General features: G+C 36.5%; 1 long non-coding RNA gene across 1 annotated transcript; it reads right to left on the bottom strand.

Annotated features, from left to right (window-relative positions):
* Nucleotides 1–3,147: 3,147 nt before the first annotated feature.
* Nucleotides 3,148–20,859, bottom strand: LOC140682287 (uncharacterized). Its single transcript, XR_012053810.1, has 4 exons — nucleotides 20,775–20,859; nucleotides 16,910–17,041; nucleotides 9,913–10,037; nucleotides 3,148–6,347 (listed from the first exon to the last, which is right to left on the bottom strand). It is a non-coding gene; the product is annotated as an uncharacterized lncRNA (long non-coding RNA).
* Between the last annotated feature and the right edge of the window lie 410 nt (nucleotides 20,860–21,269).

Genomic DNA, 21,269 nt, shown 5'->3' with positions numbered 1-21,269 from the left:
GAGAGAACCTTTAATAAAGGTTTTTTGGGTTTGTTTTTTTTTTTTCTGTAAAAGGGATGCAATGTGGAATATTTGAAACAGACCACAATGACTCCAGTTACTTCCTGGTAACTGGTGTATTATGTATGGGAGAACAGTACCTCAGAGAATTTCCAATTTGCTCTTCCTGTTGAGTGGAAATCCTGAAATGAACTGTTTGTGTTGCAGTCAAAATTATTCTTAGAGAAACATCAAACTTCAAAGTTAGCACAGTGGGATCAGCAACACACCCTTTTCAGAAAAGTTAGAGATAATAACATAAAACTCACTGATATATTACATATTTAACAACTGAAAGAAAAATTCTGGCTGGCACAAAACAGAATTCTGGAAGTAAAATAGTTCTACTTTGTGAATTATCTGTAGGAATGAATCAATGAGGTCTGACAGCCTGATGTGAGGGTACTGAATATATGTGTGGTGAATATATTTGCTATATTGTATATTTACTATATCTTTATTATATATGATATATATTTATTTTATTGTTATCTCTTCTTCTAGATACTAAATTCTTAAAAAAAACATTTGCTTTATATTAAGTAATTGAAGCATGACAGAATTTCACATTGATATTTTAGGTATTTCATGTAAATATTCATGGCTGTGAACATTAGTTGTGTTTCTTTCAACTCTTGACACTGAGAATGGGGGCTCTTTCAGGACTGTTTCACAGCTGTGGGTTTATTTAAACTCTATGAGGACTCATTATCATGCCAGCAATTCACCTTACTCGTAAGTTCTCTGTGCAATCCCTTCCTCATTACTGTCAGTGAATTTTGGTGTCTTCCTAAGCTTTATTTTCCTTAGTCTGGAAAATTACTTATTTTTGCCTTCTTCTTCACCATTGGTTTATTATGTCTTCTTCTATACAGGTGTTAGAGCATGACCCTCTAACATATCTGTGTATTATCATGTTGCATTTTCACTTTGTTCTGTCTCGGGATGCACCTCTATGGCATTCAATGTTACTTCAAATGTTACACATGTCAGAATCATCCACATTCCCTGAGCACTATTCTGGATTTCCTTTTATTCATCTCCAGTGTATCTCATTTGACATTTTTGTTCAGGAAGACTACCATATGTTATCTGTGATATTTTTTCCCAGTGTGTCGTGTATGAGAAGTTATTTAGTACAGACCTCTGCAAAAGTAAAAAAAAATTGCAAAACTGTCAGCTTAAAATCTTCTGTTGTTCCTGTTGTTCATTTGGACTTGCATAATGTGGGTGGCACTTGGGGGCTGGTTTGTTGCTGCCTATAAAAAAATGTGCCTTTTACAAATGGGAACACTGCTACAAGAAAATTGAAAGATTCAGATGAAGATTGAATACTTGTATTTTTATCATGAAATATCTACATGACACCAGCAAGCTACCTTGCTGGGCTGACCTTATTCAGTCTACCTCTGAATGGAATTGCAATTCCTTGTCCCTCCCTAGGTTTCACTGTTGGTAAAATAAATGTGTATAAATAAATTTGCAGTAAAAAATTCTTACACTTACCTTTTAAGAAGTGAAGACTCATCCTTGGTGTTGAGCTGTGAGTGACTGGACTAATGACAGTATAATTCAGCTTTTAGAATCTGCAGCCTCTGACAGTCAAAAAATGAGGGAAACACAGCCAGGTTTGTCAGATACCCTGAAAGGTATGCCACCTCTGGAGCACAATCTGCTTTTCCTCTCCCTACCTTTTTCCCCAGACCTGGGGAAATTAGTGGTTTATTGGTGAGAGTATTCAGGCAGTGACTGAGTAGGACTTCTTCTAAGGAAGCTATTTTTTTTTCTCTCCTGTATCTTGGGCGGGTCAGAAAGACTCTGAAGATTACCAGTGGCCTTTTGTTTCTAACGCAGCTTTGCAGCTCTGGCTATGAAATTATTTCAGACAGTGAAATACTGCCAAGTTTTATAACTTTTGGCAAAATTCTTTCGAGTTAATTTGTCTTCACGTCCACTTTCAACACATGGTCCTAAAACTTTTTGACATTCGTCTGCTCAAGAGCTCAGAGTATCAGATTTTATGATTAAAGGCTAATGACCATAAACAAAAGGATCTGTGGGGATCAGGGGAACTTGTGGCAGGTAGAGGGACCCCAAGAAGCTAAGAACTGGTAATAGAGTCTTCTGGCCTGGCAGTCCCAGCATCTTCCATGGTGAGTGATGAACCCCTGGAGCTAATGGGGAACCCATCAGGACAAGTCAGCCCAAGGAACTGCTTCTTCTGAATGCCTTGCAGAATACAGGGCACAGAGGCTATGATGGGATGCAGGGGGAAAAGTATTTTGGGATTGTGTTATATTTATTATCAGATGTTTTAAATTTGGGAATTTTGGGATGATGTGAAACTTTTTAAATGGGATGTTTAGTGAATGGAAAAAAAGGAAAGGAAAAGGTGGGGCTTGACTGTACATTGGAGGAATAAGTGTGGGTAAAGAAAGGAGAAAAGGTAAACGCCAGCTGACTATAAACAGGGGTTGGCTGGTACATTTGTGAGGCTAAATCCTGTGCTTTATCACTGCAACCCGTCTTATATTCTAACTAAATTACTTTTCTTTTTGGTTTAGTTTTTTGTTGTTGTTGTTTTGTTTTGTTTTGGTTTTTTTTCATATATGTGGATGTTACAGAAATTCAACCTGGACTACTTGAATAGATAAGTTGACAGACTAAGACATCTGATAACCAGCAAATGAGGTGGGACCATGAGTCTCAGAGGCTTGAGAAACCGCAGTTATAGGAAGGCAGGAAGACCTAGGCCTTGGAGACTGCTACCAGGTAGATTGAATGTCCAGGACAAGCTTCTGGCAAGACCCCCTACTTTGGGTATATCCCACTAACATATTTTGAGCTGATCAGCTATAGAGAAGGGCCAGGGCTCGCGGAGCCTTTCATACTGTTCATGTTTGTGTGGGTGTTTTTTGTGTTTAAGTGGATATCATAAAATATGCTTTATTCTCTCTCTGTTGGTCTGTGTATCCAGCTGTGTGTTTATAGTATGTGCATAAAATTTCATGTGTACATGTTGGGTTTAGCCTTGGGACTGCCTGACATCTTCATGGCTGGGTCAGGAGTACTTTCTAGGTCCTGTCGACCTCTGTGTTGGGCAGTCTCTAGTAAAGAAACACTTACAATTAGTATGTGTCCAACAAGTGTGATCTGCTTTTAATTCACTGTCCTGGGAAAGCAAAATCCTTCACACTTCCCATTCAATGCAGTTCAATCAAATGTATTCCATTCATATTACAATATTTAAGTCTATTTTTGTTTTAATGGTCTCTTCATCTACTTGAAACAAAGTATGGTATACTCATGTTGGGCAAAATTCAGGTGATGAAGACAAACAGGAGTAAACCTGTTTGGTTTACAACAAAGATCTGCAACAAAGATAGAAAGAAACAGAAACATGGGAAGCATGAATTTTTTTTAATGGTATAAACTTTTCACAGATATAAATCTGTCAAATGTCTAAATTTTTTTGTTGTTTTTTATAAAATGTAAATAAAGTTTGGACCATTCCTACTTAGCTTGTTCTTTGTGTGTCTGTGTTGATCTCAAAGGGTCTGGAGGTCATGTTACCAGTGTGTTTTTAAGCTTCACACAGTTACCCTCAACCCTGTAAAACATTGCACAGCAGGAAAGTATTTATGACTTCTCACAAGGAAAGCCGCTGTCTTCTGCAGCCCTGCAGGAGCCCAAGTATAATGCAGTAGTTATGAAGAGTATGAAGGTACAATGTAGGAATAACATATTTAAACATAACATTACGGTGTCTTTGAATATAGCTTTTTTGCAATCCATAGTTTCCACTCAAAACTTAAGCTGCATGTGTCCTCAGCAGGTTGCTGAAGTAGAAATCCTATTTATCTACTACCTATTATTTTCTTAGCAAAATTATTATCTTACATCCCATTATTTGAAGGGATTATTAACCTTAAATACTGACATCCAAGGGCATTTCACAAGGTATTATTCACTTAGTCCTCATGTTACCCAACAATTTGTTTTAATTTTTTTTCAGGAACAAACTATCATATAGGCTTATATTAAGCTCAAAGTAATTCTTCATGCAATAGAGGCTGTTCAGGTTATATATAAGAATGGATATATATTTACACCATGTGAGAATAAGAAATTGTTAAAGTGATCCAGCATGTCAGAAAAGGATATTTTGCTCAATAAATATCCCTACCAAAATGTGGCAAACAAATGTTGGTATGACAAATGTAGAAATTTAGAGTCACTTAATGTCTTCCTAAAAACATTTTTCCGCCAACAATATGCCTTTCATTCCTCCAATAAGAAATATAAAAGGGATTAAAAATAAAAATTATAAAACTAAAGATGAATATAGTAAAGTATGTTCTCAATTGCTTTTCCCTCACTTTGACATTATCTTTCTGCTGTCCTTCTGTTTAGAATCTTGCATAAGTGCAAGTGAATCATTTATGAAAGTGCTTTCTTGGTTCTATGTCATAAAGATGTTATTTTCTTTTTTTTTTTTTCCTAGGAATCTAATGAACATCTATTCTTTGAAAATATGTTATCTTAAAATTGCAAACCCCAAATTATTTTATACTTTTAAGGGGTCAGCATGTGTGCATTTTTCATGTTAGTTTTGATATAATGAAAAGTCGTGATATTTCTTTATGTCTCTCTGTGGAATCCATCCTGCCTATGATTACTATAATGGCTTTAGCATCAGCGTGTATCATATACTAATATTTTATCCAATCTGTCATTGTTTTACAACTGATCAAGTAAATATCTTACAATGCTCAAGACTCTAATTTACAGGCAGATAGAATATCTGCTAGTGGTTTTGTCTTAGCAAACCAACAACTTTGGGTTTATATCACCTGTCATTTGATTAATTATGTATATAGGGCAGCTGATCACAGAAATTTTCCACCTTTTCCTATTGGTATTTGTGTTCATTCTTCACAATTAGCCATAGTCACTCAATGGTTGCATAGGATGAAGTCAGCAAAGAAAATCTTATCAGGGTGTTAAATACTGGGGAAAACACATGGAATTTGGTGTATCCAGTACATAAAAGAAATATGACAAATACATTTTTGAAATTAAAGTTTTATTACTTTTTTAACTTGGGGGAGGTACTATTTCTCCTTTAAAATGCAATTACACTATTTGTGTTAATACTTAATGATGTTGATCCTCTCCTCTTATCACCACCTAATTAATAACATTTTCTGTCGGAACTCAAAATGTCCCTCAGACATTTTTAGAGGTTCCAGGCCTTAGACAGAAGTCACAAATTAGAGGGTAAAATTTTTTAGTATTGTACAGGGGGGTTTTAACACCTGTACAGGGGGGGTTTACTTTGTACAGGGGGGTCAGGAGTTCTAAGATGGAGGAAAGTGGGCCTAATCCTGTTCTTCCTCCTTCTTCTTCCTTACCTCCATGTTCTTAGTGATGTTAGCATTTTTCTATTAGTTTAGGCTGAGGACACACTGTTCAACGTAGATAATAGATATTGGCACATTATTGTAAATATAGTACACGTAATTTCTAGTATATAATGTTTGTACCATCCCACTGAGGGGCAGAGCCCCACACGCTGCCCTGCAAGACAGAGCTGCGGCAGGGCAGCAGAACATGTTATAGATAAGCAAAAATAAACAACCTTGAAAACAGCACAAACAAACTATAGCTTCTTCTTTAGCAACGGGGCAAAAAGACAGAGACTTTCTACAATCTCAAAATCACCAATACCCACAAATTCCGACAATTTTCTCATATTTCTTAAATATATTTTACTTAAATTAGCAATGTAGGATTCAGTCATGGTTTGTTTGGAGTTTTTTTCCAGGATATACATTATGTTTAAAACTGTTACATGCTCAGTGACAAAACTCAACATTTTCCTGTTATTACAATACTGATTAGGGAGCATTTTGCAGTTCACTCTGGCCTACCATAAGCAGCATCATTCTTTGAGCCTTTAGGGCAGTGTGTGTTTACTGAAGATCGGGGAGGTTGCCAAGGTTGAGAAGGAGAGCTGGATGAAGGCAATGCAAACTCAGGGCTGATGTGGTGCAGTGCTGCAGGAAGCTGCATCCCTCCTGTGCAGAGAGAGGCACTCATGGGCTCAGGCAGCCATCCTCTGTTTGCAGAGCTCACCTCTTCTGGGATGTTGTGGGTCCTCATCACATGTGTGATCTCACCTCATCTTGGTGTCTGCTTATGAAGAGCACGTGTTTAGCTGTTCCTAATGCTTTAGATGAAGTGCTGGTCCTGGATGCCTGACCAACATGTGCCTCACCAGAAACGCAGCTTACTTCATTGGAAACCTAGACAAATTTGAGGTAACAGCAATTAGGAGAAGGGTGAATCATGAGAAGGTTTTTTTTATTAAAAATATTTTCTTGGTTGACAACACCTGTTTTCAAATATTTGAATCAACTTGTTGGTTTCTGTAGCTCTGTAAAAGTCTGCTAGGTACATGATACCCATGCTAACTGAAATGAATATTTAACCAGTCCCTCTCTAAGTTGCCACATATGACCTGTCTGAATTTTACTTAAAAATTGAAATGTGCTACTCCCCTAAATAAGAAGAAACAGCATCCTACACCCATATCCTGAGTACATATCCATGTGCACCCTTGAATTTATCCAGCTAGTAATTTCAGGAGGAACTCCTAGGGATTGATCCAAGATAATTATACAGCACAGGGTCGTTTCTTTTCATTTCTAGATGTCCCTAAACAATCTATCTGAAAGTGTCCAACAACTTGTTCCTAGTGTCCTGCCTTTCTCTGTGGTTATGACATACCATTCAATGTTCTGAAACGATGCCAATGGAGCACAGAATGTCTCAATATGAAGATGTAGATGACAGTAGGTAATTTGACCTTAACAATACAACACTTGTCTATAATGTGCTTTACTATCAGAATGCTTTGCAAAAACAGGGTAACATTTTTTTCCCTTGAATTTACATTTTTCTCTTTAATATCTTCCTTTCCTTTCAAACTTTTCCTCTTATATTTTTAAATCAAATGGTATTGAAATCCTCCAAACTCCTTATGTGCTCTTTAAATCACCATGGAAAAGGTTTGTATTTCTGCAATATATTTGCTTTTGAAAAATATAGTGTTCCTAAAACACTATAATAAACATTTTGAAAGCTTTTTTTTAACTTTACTGTTCTTTCTTCCTGGATGAATTGTTTTGTGAACAGATAACATTGGTATTAAAACTAAAGCTCTTAAATCAAATTTTTGTAGCACAGATTTGTACATGCTCTTTAAAATTTTATTTCCTGCAATGGATACCAAAGTTTGAAATATTAATATGCTTTTAACATTGCATAGAAAAAGACAGAAGGTTAAGATGCTCTTATACCTTAATATAATTTCTACAAAGTAAGAAATGGTTATGGATTATCAAGGCTTGATGTAGCTAGTGGCACATCAATGAAAAATAACAAGTCTGAATGCAACAGCATTAAGAATGCTGAGTTACTCTTTCATTATTCACTCCAATCTCATAACTTCAGTGACATACAAGGCATGAAACACATTGTCAAAAATATATAGTTCAGAATACAATGCCATTAAATATTTTATCCAATTGGCAACAGTGCTGCAAAAAGTCTGAACATGAAACTGAATCCCGTTCTTAAAAACGATGACATTGCACTGTGCTTTCCAGCTCTTTCTGCAGAATAAAGTTTTCTGTCAGCAATTTCCTTTTTACGTAAAGTGAAGCCTCTCTCTTTTTTTTTTCCTCCATTTGAATATTCTGAAGAAAGTCTCTACCTCTAGGTAGAGTCTAGTCTCTATCCTAGGACATAGAAGAAAACTCCTTTCTGTGACCACTGGCATACAGATTTCACTTCTAGTTAGCATTTTTTTTTTCTCATAAGGTAAATTTAGAGTATTTTCTTAGCATAATAGACAGTAAGAAAATTCTGAGTTACAAACTGTGATATCTATTATGCAAGGGAGAGATTACACACCCACTACTAGTTCTGGATTTCCTTATTTCCTCAGCTCATAGTGAATTAAAACTACTCTGTTCTACACCAGTTTCTTACTATGTATCTTCTCTGGTTTTTTTAATCTTATTTTGCCAGCGACAGTTGGAACATCTAAGGAATTGCTTTTTTATCTTTAACTAACAGCCCAATATTTTCTTTGGATTGTTTTTTCTATCCTCTTTTATGCCATTTACACTTGTGTGAATTATAGCCATCAGCATAATTTAAAGATTGTCCAGAAGCACTGCATCCAGTTCAGAGAGAGACCAAGAGAATAGTCCATTTTCACACAAGTAAAATAAATCTGTAATCAAGGGCTTGTGTGCAAAAGAGATTTTTATGAAAGGAATTACAGGATAGTACTGAGATTACTTATGTACATTTTAGGGAGAACTTTACCCAAGTGGGAAAGACAGTGTGAGAGAAAGGATTTTGCCTTAAAATCTTTTCTCAGTGCTATGTAGAATATCCAGCCTTGACTCGTCTGCCCAGTCAAGCTTACACTAAAATGAGTGTGAATTTATATACCTTGGTGTAACTCAATAATATGAACTCATATAATTTTTTAATGCATATGGAAAAGAGTTCCTAACTTGCTTACTTGCTCCTACAACCTAAAGTGTAGCAGTGAGTGCTTGGGCAGAAAAAAAATACAGAAACTTTGTTCAGTTTTGTAGCTGGTCACATATAAAATATGCATATGTGTGATAGACATAAGTTGCCAGCATGCCTCTTCTGGGGAGTCTTACCTGGTGGGCTGAGGGTGCCTGCACAGGGCAGTAGCAGAGAGGACTCCTGTTAACACCCCTCAAATGTTCACTGACATCCAGTCCAGGAGCTTTTTGTAGGAGCTCTACCCCACTCCAAGGATCCAAACACATTCCTTCAGGTGCTCATGTAATAAAATTGAACATGGGTCTTCTCTTGTACTAGCTAGACACCACCTTTTCATCACTCCTAAAATGTAGGCTCTCATGTCTGCTTACAAGGACATGTAGTGATAGGACAAGGGGAATTGGTTTTAAGATGAAGGAAAGTAGATTGGATGTTACAAATAAATTCTTTGCTGTGAGGCTGGTGAGGCACTGGAACAGGTTGCCCAGAGACGTTCTGGATGTCCCATCCCTGGAACTGTTCAAGGTCAGGTTGGATGAGGCTTTGAGCAGCTTGGTCTAATGGAAGGTGTCCCTACCTATGGCAGGGAGGTTTGAACCAGGTGATTTTAAAGTCCCTTTCAGCCCTTACATTTGTGTGACTATATGATCTCAAAGCCACAATTTATTTTATTATTCTAATTTATTGAGTTTTTGCTTCCCAACATCTAGTCATGATGCATATTTTGATGATTTTGAATTAGTCTACATCATAGATTATGAGAAGGTTAAAAATAGGGGGGAGTTGGGTTGCATGCAATGGACCAAAATTTTTAAAACTAAGGGTGACTTTGCTAGCAGCTTGCTTTGATGGCAGATATAATTTCTGTTAAGTAATGATTGTCTAGCTGGTGTATTGTTCTATATGTATTACTGTTAATAATCCACATGTTGCTGTTTCTGGGCTCAGGACCTCTTGATTAGTACTCAGCAAGTGAAAGACCTTTTTGAGGGCTTGGGGGTGAAGTTTAGTTCAAAATTTTTGTAAGCCTTTTTTGCTTGTGCAACCTTTTTGCCAGGTCAAAAGTGTGCAAGGGAGATTATGGGAAGCTGACATTTATATTGTTTATGGAGGTATGAATGTGGTTGTCACAGGATGAAAGCTAGTTTTAAACAAATATCACTCCAGCCTCTGTGTGGGTTCTATTGCCTATGCAGACACACTAGGTGCATGGGGCAAGAATTTCATTTCACTACATCAGAAGCAGTGAATTCCTACCTTGTCATTGCAATCTTTCATGTGTTTTCAAGTTTCTCTGTTTTCAATATCTAAGTAAACTCATCTCTTCAACCTATTGCCACAAGCTCCCAAAGAAAGCAACACACCTCTGCTGAGATTCACACCTGATGAAAACATAAAAGGTAAGAATTAATAGCCAGAGCTGTTGAAATGGGCCCTTTACAAAGGGCCTTTGCATCTTTTAGAACAAGCTGAAACAATGACATGAAATTGCTTTTATGTTCTTTGTGGCCTATCTTGTCTGTAGTCACTGAGGAGTTCTACAGGAAAAAAAATTCAGTGGGAGAATACAACTTCAGTAGCCCTTTTGAACACCTCTAGCACTTCCTGTGTCTTCCTAGCTAGTGAATTGTTAAAAAATTCCTACATTTTCAGGTGAGATTTTAGACTGGGCTAAATTACTTATTATAGCAGTGCATGAGAAACACCCAAATATCAATGCATTTGATAAGATTAAAGATTTGAAAATTAGTATACTTGTCTATAAGCATATGTTAATGATTTTGAAAAATTAATTTACTTTATATTTCTTCCTATTCTGTATTTGGTTTCTGCAGCACCTCCTGAAATTTTGTTTGGCCACCCTGGAGATATGCAGAAGTAAAACTTAAAGTTTTTATATACAGATATTCAAATGGACTTTTTAAAAGTAACTTATTCTGGCTATGCCTATACTCACCTTACTGCACACAGTGTTTCTTTTAACTAATTAAAAGTTGTGGGTTGTTTATCACAGGATGGCAAAGCTGTTCCAAGGATGGGCTACCTGTGGGCTAGCAAATTGCCTATGCGGTATTGCTGTAGCTGGACTGCTCTGCATACCATGTGTCCTTAGAAAAGCAGAGTTATATTTAACTATCAGGCAACAGAGAGAGGGAATATCACCTCACACAGGTACCTGTCAAATGGTTTTTTGATAGCAAGCATAGCTTGGAGAGAAAACTACAAAGCAGGGGAAGTGCTTCTTATACAGCTCAAGTGTTGCCTCTACTAGGATAAAGTAATGTACATGTTGGCTTGAATATGGTAAGCTACTGAATGCATTTGATGATATAACCATGTTGTGGTAAGATGAAAGGGCTCATCTAGGAGACCAGCAAAGCCTTATTTTCCTCCTTGAGAATTTTAGAAAAGACAGGACTTTCTGATGCCCTATGTGTGCTACATTTTTATTCAGGAGAGAAAGCATGGGTGCATCGACCAGAGAATAGTCACAGTTAATGAGAAGTGCTAATAAATTAGTAGAACTATTAAGTTAAAAAAAAAAAAAAAAAAAAAAAAGGAAAACAAAGAAAACCCCAGTCTGTTTGCAGTACTAAGGTTCTGCAAGTTTTAAACAGTGCAGGGTTAAAAGATATTAGGAATTTTTAAAAAAAATATTATCTGGAAGTTTTGTTCCATCCTGTATTGATGCCTTGAGAGGTTACCTAGAACAGAGGCTAGACAGTGATAAAGGAATAAAGTAGGCATTTATTAAAAGGCCTTTAAAGGATACACCTTGGGCAGTACAAGAGCCTGGCCATGGCTACACCCAGGATCAATGAACAGTCACGAATTTTCACACTTTTATGAATTTTGGTCCATTTATATATTGGGGTTAATTGTCCAATTACAGCTTCAGGTTTTGAAGTCCCATCCTCCCAGTTTGCTCTCCTCAATTCACTGTTGTTTACACTTTTTGGTCCTGAAGCTGCAACTATGTCCTTGGTTCTCAGGCTGGAAATGGATTATTTTGTCTAACTAAAGTGTGAAGAAACCTTGCTAACACTTTATATGAAATTTCGAGTTATATACTGATGCAGTACAGAATCTGGAAAACATGAAAGCTAAAACTTTAAGCATTGGTATATGCAAATATTTAGCAGAACATCTGCCCAGTAGCAGTAAGAACAGTTGATAACAGCCACAAAAACACTGTTGTTCATGACAACAGTTTGCCTTCCATTTACAGTATTTTATCAGGATAAAATTCCCTCTTAGGCCATGCTCCTCCTATTCCTTCCCCACCGAAAGCTAACTAAATAATACTTTGCTGATATTTTTAAACTTAATAAAGCCACCACCATGAACAAATAAAAACCAGACAACAATTATTTTTGTAACAGATCGTTATTGCTAATACATTTACAGGATGATTCAACATAATACCATGCTCGGGGGACTTGAGTATATGGGTGTTAGCAGAGAGAAAGTAGTTACCCTTTTAGCCTTACACTGTTCAACTCAATAAAATGAAATTAGAGTTGTAGGAGGGTAACAGGATTATTGTAGAGTCATCATTTCCTGCAGCGTTTATCCTTTAAATTTGACCTTTGCAGGAGTTCATTATGCCAAAATTGATAGATCATGCTCATAGGAAAAAGTCATCTGAAACACCCATGAGCTATTGAGTTAACTAAGTAAACAACTCAAGACAGTGCACGTCTAGATGTAAAATAGATTTGTGTGTGTGTATATATATACATATATATATATATACATACATACATATATATATATATATATATATCTGTGTGCATGTGCGCATATAGGTGATGCAAGAACTGTCCCAGGTACCTCCTTTTAATTACTGTTTGTGAATATAAACACAAATTTAGTTATGATGGAAACTAGCACAGTGCTAAAAAAGATAGCAGGACATGATAGAAATATGACAAACCAATGTAAAAACATACGACCAAATCTTCATAGCAGTGAAAAAATCCAGATATTTCCTTTATTTTTTCCCTCCCTCTATTCCTATTCTAGATAATTGATGTGCTGAAAGCCTCAGGAGCCAAGGAAGACTGATGTGGACCTTCTGGGGGGCAGAAATACTGTAGAAAAACAATGCTCTAATCAGTCCTAAGGGAGCTACTTCCAGGCCTTCAAGGAGTACCAAGCTTGATCTCAACTTTGGATTTGCTTCTGAAGAATGACAGAACATCCACAAAGCAAGTGCCTTCCAGCAGCTGTATTATACCAATATTTAAAAACCAATTTTCTGCATTAGTCACTGCATCAAAAATGGGATTAAAGCCCAAATCAGCTTTGCTATGCCCATCCCAAGATATTTCAGCTCTCTGAAGAAATAATGACTATGTCTATCCAGTGGATTTCATCTTCTGTAAACAAGCATATCACTGCCCAATTTATTGTAACTGTGCTAGACTGTTCACTTTAATTATTAAATGTTTTTATCTCCTAGTTCTTTTGTGATATCTAACAATCTATCTGAGATACCAATATTTAGAGATTTCTGTGACCTCTTTAATAGACTCATTCTCTATAGAGATCCTTAATAATTATTTTTAAATGTAATTTCTTGTTATTCCCTATCCTTCATTTCTAAGGTTGAAATGACAATGTCAAGCTCTAGCACAATCCATCAATTTGTACTGAAGGGTTGTGAGAAAGTTGTCAGCCAAACAAAGACCTTCAAACCTTAAAAGAGTTTACAAATTCCATGATCAAAATGCATATTTCTGTCTCTCTGCTATCACACCCTTCAAGTTAAGGGCAAAATCCATGCTAGTCCTATAAAATTATGTGTAGCACCTTCTCCACAGTCACGGGAACTCTCTGTGCCGGCTAGCAGTTCCCTGAGATGACTGGAGGGCGCTGCGAGTAAGGCCACCAGGTGGCAATGAGTGCAGCGGCGTGGGTGACGCTGACACGAAGATAGTACTAGGATCCAAGACGAAGGGACAAAGGAGCAGACACCTGTATGAGGTCTAAGGAGGATTTATTCTCCCAGACCAGGACAGGGACAGATGTCAGAAAAACTGGGGTCCGGCTAGGGCTTATAAAGGGTGTGGGCGTGAGGGGGTGTTAACATAGACCAACCAATAGGGGCGAGATACATATGGATTACCTCATAGGCTAGGACCAATAGGGAAAGCATGGGGAGGTGAAAACCTCTCCTGGACCAACCGATAACACAATCAGGGGTGACTGACAAGGAACATTCGAGAAAGAACTGGGGGTGGTTACAGTGACTGACAGGGAAAGGGGGTAGTACAACTTGGATTGGCAGGGCTCTTTTGAGCCACTAGAGGTGGGACAAAGAGATTGGCAGGCAGGTGGCGGGAAAACTTTGGGGTAAACAACTCGGGGGAAACCATTCTGAGGGGAAGGAATAGGGGGTACAAGGAACATACCAACAGAACTTATCTAACAATAGATTCCTAACTTAAACCACAAACCATCGCAAATCTCCACAAAACCCACACCACCGCAATGATGGTGCTGCAAACGCCCCTAATGCATTGAAGTGCTGTGGATGCCTTTGGAACAGTATGGTTTTGTTCCCTAGAGTAAAAAGAAAAGAGAATATAATCAATAAACTGCAGTGGCGGTGTGCTGATCAGAGCTTCCTGTGCAGAGAGAAGAGAGACGGAACACACAGAGTCCACTATCCTGTCTGTTGCTATTTGGGGCATTGAGCAGTTAATCCTATGACTGGTTTGGTTTCAGCTTTTTTATTTTAATATTTGCTGGTGGCTGGTGACCTATAAAATTGATTAATGCCCATTCATTGTGAAAACTATTATCCTTTCACTTTTTTGCAGATGAGCAACTTTTTTAAACCCGCAATATACTGATTCATTTTGTACTAACTACAGTGCAGCTCATACCTCCTTAAAGATGTCTTGAAAGATTTAGTGAATGTCTGACTCGGATTTTTTGAATGTAGTATTAATCTGTTTTACAGTTTTTTATTTTCTAATCAGTACATGTACATAATACTACAAATGAAGGCTCCCATGTTAATTCCTAGAGAAAAGATATTCCAGATTCTTGCCTGGATCAGGGTACCTCTCATGAAAATGAGCTTGTGAAACAGATATCACTGATGATTTCTTTCTTGTGTTAAAATTATACATCTTGCAAATTTCATGTATTAAAGTTAGCTGGGTTAAACTGGTTCTGATAAGCACCTTGGTTATAAAATGTAGATTAAATCTCTTGTAGCAAGCCTTAAAGGTCTTTATGCTGGGACTATTATGCTGGGATTATTTTAATTTCAGGGGTTTTTTTCCTTGTTTTGTGATAAAATACATAGTTAAATTGATTTTGGTTAAAATTAAAGAGAATTTTTAATCTAAGATGGCTGAAGATTATAGAATGATGGAGGGTAATGAATATAAATTATTATTGAAGATCATAGGACTGTATCCTAGCGCTGTATTTTACTTCTGTATTTTGTACCTCCTCAGCTGAAACGGAGTATTCCCAATGAGGATGATATTCTAAGGAGAAGACTATTTGAGGGAGAAAACATTCTTGATGAATTCTTAGAGAAATTTCTTTTGCAGCTCAGGATTTTTCCTGCTTCTTTTGTTGCAAGAAAATCCATATATAATAATTTTTGGTGAACACAGAGTAGTTTAACAATATAAGAAGAAAATATAAGCAAGTGTGTTTTAGACACACTTGTTTATATAGTTTAGTTTCCTATATATTCATCATAAAGGAAAAACTATCATGACTTCAGGTATTGTTTCTTCATTACACCGGAAAAAAATTGTACCAATTCCTAATGCATTGTAGCATTTTGAAATACTACCAGCCAAAAGTAATACTCATAGAGCAATATTGCAATATTGCACTCACTGAACCTCCATGAGTTAACCTATGGATCAATGACAATATAGATCACTGAAAAACTCCCAGAACTATCCAAACCAATGGCACATTTATATAAAGTTAACTGATATTTGAAAAATCTTTTATTTTCCTACATTTGCAAAAGTTCTGAATTTTTTCTCTTGTTTTTAGCACACAAACCCCATTTTCATATGCAGTGTCTTAGCCAGAATGGCAGAGGTGTCTGATCACATATACTGGGATATATTACCAATAGTGCAGTCAAGAATGAGAAATTAACTACTTAAAGTTTACTACTCCAGAATATCAAAAGCTGCCTTCTGACAATAGAGAGCATTCCTAGATTTGGTCAAATTTAGTGGAGTGAAAGGGGTCCATAATATGGAATATAGGTTTTAAGGATAAATATAGAGGATCATCATACTTATAATAAAGATAATCCCCAGCATATTGACTGGGAAGATTTTAACTTCTCTGGGGAAAAGTATCTACTGAAGCAAAACTGTAGAATGAGAAACTCAGGACTTCAGTTTACCTCTCAATGTCTTTTCTTACAGATGACAACAATAGAAAACTTCTCTTTTGCTTTGAAATTTTTAAAGTACATATAGCTGAACAATTGTTGCTCTTTTCATAAATGAAGATTTAAAAGGCCCATTACTTACAAGGAATCGAATTACAATTGTCACGTTGTATTTAATGTTGTCATCTTTTCCTGTTTTACATGTCTGTATAACTACAGCAGCTGGTTTTTTATAGACAATTCAAACATGGCAAAGTATTAACATCTACCTTCTTTATTGACTGGTAACTGTTAATCTTTCTATGGTGCCTGTAATTATTTATTGTCCTCTTGTTATTGTTTTGCCTTAAGGAATACAACAATCATCCTTTGAGAATGGAAAGAATAAATCATTAGAGAGAAAGTCAGTGATCAGTGTTATCTGCTATAGACAAGGCCCAACAAAAATGCTTTATTATGGTTCAGTGTGCCAAGCTACTTTACACAGCTGTTAGAAAGAGGAAAGACAAGATGATGTCCAAGCCATGTCTAGGTTTAAACAAACTGCTGAATCTTTTTGTATGAAAAGAACTGCACTTTTAGCAAAATAGAGCTGTGCTTACTTTTTTTTCCCACCCCCCCCAGCTGTGTAGAGTGCTGCATTGCTCTCTTGCCTGCAATTTATACACTTCTGTTTGTTTTTATTCCACCTCTATGTTGGAATAACTTACTTCCCTGAAATTTCTGGTTATGGAATCACTCTAGCCTCTGTGAGCCTGTTTTCCTTAGGAATCATTATTTCTGCTCAAAGTAGAAACCCAGACTCTCTCTATAGTCCAGAGTTATATAATTAAACCCCCTGGAGGCAATTGATCCTTTGCTTACCTTCCAGACACTTTTGTGGGACAAGGGCTTTCAGCAGTTGCCTCTCCTGACTGTAAGGAGAGCCTGGATGGCTGGTTTAGCTTAGCCACAGAAGGGGGTGAATGGGATCCTCTCCAGGTGCCTTCACTGCTTCTAGAAAATGAGATGCCCTTCAGAAGGCTGGATTCACCACGAAGTTAAAGAATGAGAAAACCTGTGCCTAAACTAAAGCCTCAGCTGATCTTGTCACAGCTGAGACAGATGGCTATGAACCTGCAATGGTCTGGGCACCAAACTTCCCTCTTCCCCAGCGTACTCTGGCATCAAATGTTTTGAAATACCTATGTGGCGGTTACTAGCACAGGGATACTTACAAAATGTAAGTTTATTGTCCTATGAAATTAAAGAGTTTGTAGATCGGTCTCTTCTCCCAGCTTTGCTTTGGTTCCCCCCCTACATGTTTCTGTGATGTTTCTTAGGATTGATGGATTCTTTTGTTTGAAGGAGCCCATGGACCACAAATTTGTCTTTTTAGGGCTACAGCCAAAGCTCAGCATCTAGTCCTATTTAGCTCTTTATAATCTTTCTAATTTGACTTCGTTGCTACTTTATTATTTCAACCAAAATTTTCTTTTTTAAAAGTAGCAAAATAGGCCATTTGATGCCACCTACAATTTCAGAAGTAGTCTTAAGAGTACTCCCTTAAGCAAGGGGTGCGTCTTCACAGCTTCTCTTTTCTACTACCAAAAGTATTTTCAAATGATTGTTCAGATGATTCCCCTGCATTCACAGCACTTTTCACTTAATTTGTTCACAGTCATGAGAATTAGTGTAGCCTTAGGAGGACTTATTCAGCACCATTTATTAGACTGCTTTGCTGAGGAATAAACTACAGTCCTTCCAGTTTTGTAGCATGAGGAGTGTGTGCATGCTTGGACTAAGAATGCTGCTAGGAATACTAATAGAAGAATCCTGGTTCTGATGCTCATCTTTTCTGAAATTTTTGAAAGCTATCCCTAATGCCTGTAAGGTACAGATGCTTGCAGTTTCTATTTTTTCTATGCTTGATGTTTTCTGGATGTGAAATTTATTTTTGCAGCAAGACCACTCTCAGACCTTTCCAAGAGCTTGTTGCAATTAAAAGGATATACCTTTAGGTAATTGATGTGGCTCATAAAGCTAGCTCCCTGCAGATAAGTGCATTTTTGCTTCTGGAATATCCTTGGACATAATACATTTTTAAAATTTGTTTTAGGTCAATGGTAGAAAAATATTTATTTAGCAAACCAGAGAAAGAAATCCAGAAAATACAGTTTATGCTGTTTCTTTGATGACTTTATTATTTTTCTTTTTCATATTGGATAGCTTCTTTCTCTTTGTCTCTGAATCATGAGGGGAATTTTTAGTTTGAAGATTTTCAGAAAAAGGTCTAATTCTTGGAAGAAATGAAGCTTGAGTATTTAATCTTAGGAGAAACAAGGGAGAAGATTGAAGGTCACGAGCCTGGGCTAGAAAGCAAAATCATTTGTTTAAATATCTCTCATCAGTAACAGACTGGGAAGGATGTAAGCATCCTTTTCACTTTTTTCTTATTAGTAAATTTTTTCTACTGAAACATCACAAACTTTCCTCAGGCTAAAAATTTTGTTATTGAGGAACTGATGATCTTCATGTAGTTCATATTCCCATATTTATAAATTTGATTAGTTATTTTACTGAAAATCTGCATGGTCACTTCTAAAACCACTCAGTAATCCTAGCAGTTCCATGTGGGAATTCTCAAAGTTCTGTTGCTTTGAAATTAACTTCCTCAAAGCTTAAATATTTATAGTAAAAGGGAGACAATTTCTACAGTACCTACTGTCTGTCAGAGTGATTTGTGCCCTTGAACACTTTGGAGAATAATCCTTAAGAAATTGTCTTGTTGGGGCTTGGACAGTGCCTGCAAAACCACACAGAGCCACCAGGCGCTTTTTGAATAAATAGAGAAAAACATGATTTTGCAGAGAAACTCAGAGGTGGAGCCTAATTTTAGAAGTTTTCAATCACTCTCCACGTGTCTTTCCCTTCCTGAACAAAGGACTTTGCAGAGACCAGTCTTGCCAGCTAAAACCAGTTGTGGGGATAACCTTGTGAGGCTAGTAAATTGTATAGATATTTTTACACATTTTAGGGAATGCCTTTTCCCTTCTATTTGAAATCTATATATCATGATCATAAGGCATTTATTTTAATACTGCTGTGAATCAATGTGTGTGTTTGGAAGCTGTATTTTTACTATTTGTATGACACTGAAAGAACGTGATTTTGGTAGTCCTTTGGAATTTCTCTATTTGCAAATGATTTAGAATTATAGTAAAAATTTGTTTAAACAATTTGGCTTTAATCAATATTTTCATTCCTGAGCTAAAAGCTAAGGCTACAAATTTGAAATTGATTTTTTTTTCTTCTTAGTATTATGTGAGTTTGCCTAGGGTGCTAGAATACTGGAGAGACAATTAATCTGCATTTGGTTTTGTTGGTTTGTTTGGATTTGTTGGGGGTGTTTGGTTTTTCTTGGCCTTGTCTGATGTTTGCTTGATTTGTGTCTTTTTGTTTATAGAAAACACTGTTCTGTTATTAAAAGCTTAAGAAAAAAAGCAGTGCATGGAGAAATATTTCTTTTTGTTCTTCTTTTTAAGCAAAAGAATTCATATGATGGTAAAATTAAACAGCAGTACACTTTCAAAATGGCAGGAAAAGATAGGAATGGGAATAAATAATGTCATCTGTTTCAAAAATCCCAACCTTGCTTCTGTGATATTATTACTATGTGTTTCTTAAGAAGTTTACCCTCACTTAATATGGTTTCTGTCTAAGTATTGAGAATTTGAATAATCTTTTCATTTAAGTTTTTAAGTTTGCTCTTACTTTTCAATGCCAATTCAGTAAGCATTTTTTTATTCCACAGAAACTGCAATTATATGCCCAGGCTTATTCCTACTGTGCATCGGTTCTCTTTCGTTTTTTAAAGGAGTTTGAGTTATTTTAACCTCAATGAAGCAAAAAAAAAAAAAAAAAAAATGCAACTGTCTTCCACATTTTTATTAAAATTATTTAATTACAGTTTCTTTCATCATTGAAGTCACATTTGGAAATGCAACTGAAATATGTATTCCTATGTAAATGTATCTTGTTTAATTATTAACATGTAGATGATTCACATATTTGCAGCATATTTTAACTAATTTATTATGTTTTTGTAACACAAGTAAATGAATACCATTAGCTTCAGCATTTTCACAGCATTACTGGTATTTGGTTATGATTTTTTGGTTATCCTTTGCAATTCCTTGCAATCTCTTGCAATCCAAAATCCGGTGAGCTGAGTAACAGTAGACCTGCTGGACAACTCATTACTAGATAAAAAAGAAAGAACGGCAATAAGAGGATTTATGAAAATATTGCAAACTGATGACTATTGTTTTTTTTCCCATTTATACTGTATAGCATATAGCAGCTTTGTATATAAAAAATAGGATAACTAAAGTCTGCTGCAATACCTTCTGAATATTCCTGTACTGAAATACCTGCTGAAATTTCCTCTACTGAACCACTCAGTCTGTTTCAAGAGCAAAGCTCACATTTATACTTTCCCTTATCCATCTTTTCAGTGCCAGGTAACAGCTATGATGGTTCATAGCCAGGGCATTCAGATAAAAATTGCTTTATCGAATGGAGCAACTTAACCATGACCTAGCTCAGGGAAGTGGATTAGGTGATATCAATGAGAGAAAAGGAAAAAAACAACAACAAAACAAAACAAAACAAAACAAAAAAACCAAAAAAACCCACAAAAAACCCAAAAAACCCCCCCAAAAAAACAGGGACTTCATTGTTTACTCACACCAACCAGGTCCACACCAGGATCCCGGTCCAGGACCAACTGAGAATTGTGTCGTGTTTCACAACTGGATGCTCAGCCTAGTGCCAGGGGTAGAAAGGAAGAATCATCACTCTTGTTTTAGTGAACTATCCTCTTTGTATCACTATCAATAAGGACTGTTATAGCTGTGAAATGCAGCAACTAATTTCAGGGCTGAAAATAAAAGGGATGTCTCATTGAGACTTAGCAAGTGAGCCACATAATGCAGAAAGAAAGCTTTGTTCCATCTTGCTTCTAAAAATTCTTTCTCAGTCTTCTTTTGGGCTCTGTGGTATCTCATTGCTCCCTGTTGTGTCACTTGAGAGCAGCCTTACTCAGTGAGCCAAAATAAATCCTCTACAATCTTTCACAAGATCTGCTCACTAATTTCCCTGTAAAAACACAAAAAAGATGTGCTTATGACACCTGATTGTAAGTTTAATGTTGCTGGCTTCCAGCAATTAGCATGACTGCAGT

Source organism: Taeniopygia guttata, chromosome 1A (genome assembly GCF_048771995.1).
Source record: "Taeniopygia guttata chromosome 1A, bTaeGut7.mat, whole genome shotgun sequence".
NCBI classification, from domain to species: Eukaryota; Metazoa; Chordata; class Aves; order Passeriformes; family Estrildidae; genus Taeniopygia; species Taeniopygia guttata.
Note: the sequence above shows the minus strand (reverse complement) of the source record. Positions and strands in the feature narration are given on the sequence as shown.